Source organism: Idiotropiscis lumnitzeri, unplaced genomic scaffold, assembly GCF_059441095.1.
Source record: "Idiotropiscis lumnitzeri isolate Australia: NSW breed Sydney's pygmy pipehorse unplaced genomic scaffold, RoL_Ilum_1.0 HiC_scaffold_272, whole genome shotgun sequence".
Classification (NCBI taxonomy): Eukaryota; Metazoa; Chordata; class Actinopteri; order Syngnathiformes; family Syngnathidae; genus Idiotropiscis; species Idiotropiscis lumnitzeri.
Genome location: NW_028283810.1, coordinates 32,501 through 40,000, shown reverse-complemented (window position 1 = coordinate 40,000; position 7,500 = coordinate 32,501).

The window sequence follows — 7,500 nt, the reverse complement described above, 5'->3', positions numbered from 1 at the left end:
CTCCTGCGTCGGACCCGAGTCATGGGAAGTGCCGTGTGGCGGGGCCGGGAGGACCGCTCCTCCTGCGTCGGACCCGAGTCATAGGAAGTGCCGTGTGGCGGGGCCGGGAGGACCGCTCCTCCTGCGTCGGACCCGAGTCATAGGAAGTGCCGTGTGGCGGGGCCGGGAGGACCGCTCCTCCTGCGTCGGACCCGAGTCATAGGAAGTGCCGTGTGGCGGGGCCGGGAGGACCGCTCCTCCTGCGTCGGACCCGAGTCATAGGAAGTGCCGTGTTGCGCTGGTGGGGCCGTGCCCGCCAACAGCCTTCAGTGGTCGGATACCACGTTTGCAAGCTCCCCGCTGGAATGGGGACTTAGAAGAAATGAGGGGAAAATTCCCCCGGAGCTCCGTGCCTGAGGGCGGGCTGTGAGCCGCGCCGCGTCCGCCAACAGCCTTCCATGGTCGGACACCATTGTTCGCAAGTTGCCCGCTGGAATGGGCACATAGAAGAAATTTCGAGGATAACATCCACCAGAGCGCCAGGGCGGCCGTTATTGCAGTATGCGTCCGCCTGGCAGCTCTCTTCCGCGGGAACCATTGGGCAATTTCTTTCACGGAGGTGGACATAGAAGAATTTTTGTTTCTAAAAACGTGGTTCCTAAAAATGTGCCCCAGGTGTTTTGGAAAACCCGGGTAAACCTGGGAAGTAGGCAAATGACCCTCTGACTAGGGGTAAAAACGTTTGCCTACTGCAGCGCCCCTAATGCAATTCGGCGGAACTGCAACGCCCCTGGTCGCCTAAACGCTACCCCTGGTCGCCTAAACCTCACCCCTGGTCGCCTAAACCTCACCCCTGGTCGCCTAAAAGTCACCCCTGGTCGCCTAAATTGTCAACCCCTGGTCACCTAAATTGTCAACCCCTGGTCGCCTAAAGGGGACTTAGAAGAAATGAGGGGGCAAATTCCCCCGGAGCTCCGTGCCTGAGGGCGGGCTGTGAGCCGCGCCGCGTCCGCCAACAGCCTTCAGTGGTCGGATACAATGTATGAAAGTTCCCCGCTGGAAAGGGGACTTAGAAGAAATGAGGCAAATTTCCCCGGAGCTCCGTGCCTGAGGGCGGGCTGTGAGCCGCGCCGCGCCCGCCAACAGCCTTCAGTGGTCGGATACAATGTTTGAAAGTTCCCCGCTGGAAAGGGGACTTAGAAGAAATGAGGCAAATTTCCCCGGAGCTCCGTGCCTGAGGGCGGGCTGTGAGCCGCGCCGCGCCCGCCAACAGCCTTCAGTGGTCGGATACAATGTTTGAAAGGTCCCCGCTGGAAAGGGGACTTAGAAGAAATGAGCCAAATTTCCCCGGAGCTCCGTGCCTGAGGGCGGGCTGTGAGCCGCGCCGCGTCCGCCAACAGCCTTCAGTGGTCGGATACAATGTTTCAAAGTTCCCCGCTGGAAAGGGGACTTAGAAGAAATTTGTAAAAATTCACCCGGAGCTCCGTGCCTGAGGGCCGGCTATGAGCCGCGCCGTGCCCGCCAACAGCCTTCCACGGTCGGATACAATGTTTCAAAGTTCCCCGCTGGAAAGGGGACTTAGAAGGAATTTGTCAAATTCACCCGGAGCTCCGTGCCTGAGGGCCGGCTATGAGCCGCGCCGTGCCCGCCAACAGCCTTCCACGGTCGGATACAATGTTTCAAAGTTCCCCGCTGGAAAGGGGACTTAGAAGGAATTTGTCAAATTCACCCGGAGCTCCGTGCCTGAGGGCCGGCTATGAGCCGCGCCGTGCCCGCCAACAGCCTTCCACGGTCGGATACAATGTTTGAAAGTTCCCCGCTGGAAAGGGGACTTAGAAGAAATGAGGGGGAAATTCCCCCGGAGCTCCGTGCCTGAGGGCGGGCTGTGAGCCGCGCCGCGTCCGCCAACAGCCTTCCACGGTCGGATACAATGTTTCAAAGTTCCCCGCTGGAAAGGGGACTTAGAAGAAATTTGTAAAATTCACCCGGAGCTCCGTGCCCGAGGGCCGGCTATGAGCCGCGCCGCGCCCGCCAACAGCCTTCCTTTGGTCGGATACAATGTTTCAAAGTTCCCCGCTGGAAAGGGGACTTAGAAGAAATTTGTAAAATTCACCCGGAGCTCCGTGCCCGAGGGCCGGCTATGAGCCCCGCCGTGCCCGCCAACAGCCTTCCACGGTCGGATACAATGTTTCAAAGTTCCCCGCTGGAAAGGGGACTTAGAAGAAATTTGTAAAAATTCACCCGGAGCTCCGTGCCCGAGGGCCGGCTATGAGCCCCGCCGTGCCCGCCAACAGCCTTCCACGGTCGGATACAATGTTTCAAAGTTCCCCGCTGGAAAGGGGACTTAGAAGAAATTTGTAAAAATTCACCCGGAGCTCCGTGCCCGAGGGCCGGCTATGAGCCGCGCCGCGCCCGCCAACAGCCTTCCACGGTCGGATACAATGTTTCAAAGTTCCCCGCTGGAAAGGGGACTTAGAAGAAATTTGTGAAAATTCACCCGGAGCTCCGTGCCCGAGGGCCGGCTATGAGCCGCGCCGTGCCCGCCAACAGCCTTCCACGGTCGGATACAATGTTTCAAAGTTCCCCGCTGGAAAGGGGACTTAGAAGAAATTTGTAAAAATTCATCCGGAGCTCCGTGCCCGAGGGCCGGCTATGAGCCGCGCCGTGCCCGCCAACAGCCTTCCACGGTCGGATACAATGTTTCAAAGTTCCCCGCTGGAAAGGGGACTTAGAAGAAATTTGTGAAAATTCACCCGGAGCTCCGTGCCCGAGGGCCGGCTATGAGCCGCGCCGTGCCCGCCAACAGCCTTCCACGGTCGGATACAATGTTTCAAAGTTCCCCGCTGGAAAGGGGACTTAGAAGAAATTTGTAAAAATTCACCCGGAGCTCCGTGCCCGAGGGCCGGCTATGAGCCGCGCCGTGCCCGCCAACAGCCTTCCACGGTCGGATACAATGTTTCAAAGTTCCCCGCTGGAAAGGGGACTTAGAAGAAATTTGTGAAAATTCACCCGGAGCTCCGTGCCCGAGGGCCGGCTATGAGCCGCGCCGTGCCCGCCAACAGCCTTCCACGGTCGGATACAATGTTTCAAAGTTCCCCGCTGGAAAGGGGACTTAGAAGAAATTTGTGAAAATTCACCCGGAGCTCCGTGCCTGAGGGCCGGCTATGAGCCGCGCCGCGCCCGCCAACAGCCTTCAGTGGTCGGATACAATGTTTGAAAGTTCCCCGCTGGAAAGGGGACTTAGAAGAATTGAGTAAAATTCACCCGGAGCTCCGTGCCCGAGGGCCGGCTATGAGCCGCGCCGCGCCCGCCAACAGCCTTCCTTTGGTCGGATACAATGTTTCAAAGTTCCCCGCTGGAAAGGGGACTTAGAAGAAATTTGTGAAAATTCACCCGGAGCTCCGTGCCTGAGGGCCGGCTATGAGCCGCGCCGTGCCCGCCAACAGCCTTCCACGGTCGGATACAATGTTTCAAAGTTCCCCGCTGGAAAGGGGACTTAGAAGAAATTTGTAAAATTCACCCGGAGCTCCGTGCCCGAGGGCCGGCTATGAGCCGCGCCGTGCCCGCCAACAGCCTTCCACGGTCGGATACAATGTTTCAAAGTTCCCCGCTGGAAAGGGGACTTAGAAGAAATTTGTGAAAATTCACCCGGAGCTCCGTGCCTGAGGGCCGGCTATGAGCCGCGCCGTGCCCGCCAACAGCCTTCCACGGTCGGATACAATGTTTCAAAGTTCCCCGCTGGAAAGGGGACTTAGAAGAAATTAGGCAACTTTCCCCGGAGCTCCATGCCTGAGTGCGGGCTGTTTGCCGCGCCGTGCCCGCCAACAGCCTTCAGTGGTCGGATACAATGTTTCAAAGTTCCCCGCTGGAAAGGGGACTTAGAAGAAATTATGAATATTTTTGTTTCTAAAAACGTGATCCCTGAAAATGTGCCCCAGGTGTTTTGGAAAACCCGGGTAAACCTGGGAAGTAGGCAAATGACCCTCTGACTAGGGGGGAAGAACGTTTGCCTACTGCAGCGCCCCTAATGCAATTCGGCGGAACTGCAACGCCCCTGGTCGCCTAAACGCTACCCCTGGTCGCCTAAAAGCTACCCCTGGTCGCCTAAAAGCTACCCCTGGTCGCCTAAACGCTACCCCTGGTCGCCTAAACGCTACCCCTGGTCGCCTAAACGCTACCCCTGGTCACCTAAACGCTACCCCTGGTCGCCTAAACGCTTCCCCTGGTCACCTAAACGCTACCCCTGGTCGCCTAAACGCTACCCCTGGTCGCCTAACTGACCCCTCGTGTGTGGGGATCAACGTTTGCCTACTAGGGCGTCCTCCGGCGGCCTCTCGGCAGTACTGCAGGCCCATTTTAGCCGAGCCCATTGAAATGAATGGGGGAATTTTATACGTTTTTGCCTTTTTTTTCCCCCCCTCGTTCTTTTTGTATTTATTCATTTATTTCAACTTTTACCGACTCAACCGCCCTCCGGCGTGCCCTCGGCGGTCCCGCAAGCCCAATTCGGCCGAGCCCATTGAAATGAATGGGGGAATTTTATACGTTTTTGCCTTTTTTCCCCCCCCCTCGTTCTTTTTGTATTTATTCATTTATTTCAACTTTTACCGACTCAACCGCCCTCCGGCGTGCCCTCGGCGGTCCCGCAAGCCCAATTCGGCCGAGCCCATTGAAATGAATGGGGGAATTTTATACGTTTTTGCCTTTTTTTTCCCCCCCTCGTTCTTTTTGTATTTATTCATTTATTTCAACTTTTACCGACTCAACCGCCCTCCGGCGTGCCCTCGGCGGTCCCGCAAGCCCAATTCGGCCGAGCCCATTGAAATGAATGGGGGAATTTTATACGTTTTTGCCTTTTTTTCCCCCCTCGTTCTTTTTGTATTTATTCATTTATTTCAACTTTTACCGACTCAACCGCCCTCCGGCGTGCCCTCGGCGGTCCCGCAAGCCCAATTCGGCCGAGCCCATTGAAATGAATGGGGGGATTTTATACGTTTTTGCCTTTTTTCCCCCCCTCGTTCTTTTTGTATTTATTCATTTATTTCAACTTTTACCGACTCAACCGCCCTCCGGCGTGCCCCCGGCGGTCCCGCAAGCCCAATTCGGCCGAACCCATTGAAATGAATGGGGGAATTTTATACGTTTTTGCCTTTTTTTTCCCCCCCTCGTTCTTTTTGTATTTATTCATTTATTTCAACTTTTACCGACTCAACCGCCCTCCGGCGTGCCCCCGGCGGTCCCGCAAGCCCAATTCGGCCGAACCCATTGAAATGAATGGGGGAATTTTATACGTTTTTGCCTTTTTTTTCCCCCCCTCGTTCTTTTTGTATTTATTCATTTATTTCAACTTTTACCGACTCAACCGCCCTCCGGCGTGCCCTCGGCGGTCCCGCAAGCCCAATTCGGCCGAGCCCATTGAAATGAATGGGGGGATTTTATACGTTTTTGCCTTTTTTCCCCCCCTCGTTCTTTTTGTATTTATTCATTTATTTCAACTTTTACCGACTCAACCGCCCTCCGGCGTGCCCTCGGCGGTCCCGCAAGCCCAATTCGGCCGAGCCCATTGAAATGAATGGGGGAATTTTATACGTTTTTGCCTTTTTTCCCCCCCCCCTCGTTCTTTTTGTATTTATTCATTTATTTCAACTTTTACCGACTCAACCGCCCTCCGGCGTGCCCTCGGCGGTCCCGCAAGCCCAATTCGGCCGAGCCCATTGAAATGAATGGGGGAATTTTATACGTTTTTGCCTTTTTTTTCCCCCCCCTCGTCCTTTTTGTATTTATTCATTTATTTCAACTTTTACCGACTCAACCGCCCTCCGGCGTGCCCTCGGCGGTCCCGCAAGCCCAATTCGGCCGAGCCCATTGAAATGAATGGGGGAATTTTATACGTTTTTGCCTTTTTTTTTCCCCCCTCGTCCTTTTTGTATTTATTTACTTATTTCAACCTTTACCGACTTAGGGGCCGCTTTGCACCGCCTGTGCCCGGGGAAGGTGCTCCTATTCGGGCCAAGTGTGACACACGCCCGCCCTCCTCCTCCGGAGCTTCCATTAGGGTAGACTTAGGGGCCGCTTGGCACCGCCTGTGCCCGGGGAAGGTGCTCATATTCGGCTTCACTGTCAGGCAGCATGCACTCCTCCTCCGGAGCTTCCATTTGGGCAAACTTAGGGGCCGCTTGGCACCGCCCGTGCCCGGGGAAGGTGCTCCTATTCGGGCCAAGTGTGACACACGCCCGCACTCCTCCTCCGGAGCTTCCATTTGGGCAAACTTAGGGGCCGCTTGGCACCGCCTGTGCCCGGGGAAGGTGCTCATATTCGGCTTCACTGTCACACAGCATGCACTCCTCCTCCGGAGCTTCCATAAGGGCAAACTTAGGGGCCGCTTGGCACCGCCTGTGCCCGGGGAAGGTGCTCATATTCGGCTTCACTGTCACACAGCGTGCACTCCTCCTCCGGAGCTTCCATTTGGGCAAACTTAGGGGCCGCTTGGCACCGTCTGTGCCCGGGGAAGGTGCTCATATTCGGGCCAAGTGTGACACACGCCCGCACTCCTCCTCCGGAGCTTCCATGAGGGTAGACTTAGGGGCCGCTTGGCACCGCCTGTGCCCGGGGAAGGTGCTCATAGTCGGCTTCACTGTCAGGCAGCATGCACTCCTCCTCCGGAGCTTCCATTTGGGCAAACTTAGGGGCCGCTTGGCACCGTCTGTGCCCGGGGAAGGTGCTCATATTCGGGCCAAGTGTGACACACGCCCGCACTCCTCCTCCGGAGCTTCCATTTGGGCAAACTTAGGGGCCGCTTGGCACCGCCTGTGCCCGGGGAAGGTGCTCATATTCGGGCCAAGTGTGACACACGCCCGCACTCCTCCTCCGGAGCTTCCATTTGGGCAAACTTAGGGGCCGCTTGGCACCGCCTGTGCCCGGGGAAGGTGCTCATATTCGGGCCAAGTGTGACACACGCCCGCACTCCTCCTCCGGAGCTTCCATAAGGGTAGACTTAGGGGCCGCTTGGCACCGTCTGTGCCCGGGGAAGGTGCTCCTATTCGGCTTCACTGTCACACAGCATGCACTCCTCCTCCGGAGCTTCCATAAGGGCAAACTTAGGGGCCGCTTGGCACCGTCTGTGCCCGGGGAAGGTGCTCCTATTCGGCTTCACTGTCAGGCAGCATGCACTCCTCCTCCGGAGCTTCCATAAGGGTAGACTTAGGGGCCGCTTGGCACGGCCTGTGCCCGGGGAAGGTCCTCATATTCGGGCCAAGTGTGACACACGCCCGCCCTCCTCCTCCGGAGTTTCCATGAGGGTAAACTTAGGGGCCGCTTGGCACCGCCTGTGCCCGGGGAAGGTGCTCCTATTCGGGCCAAGTGTGACACACGCCCGCACTCCTCCTCCGGAGCTTCCATTTGGGCAAACTTAGGGGCCGCTTGGCACCGCCTGTGCCCGGGGAAGGTGCTCCTCTCCGGGCTAAGTGTGACACACGCCCGCACTCCTCCTCCGGAGCTTCCATAAGGGCAAACTTAGGGGCC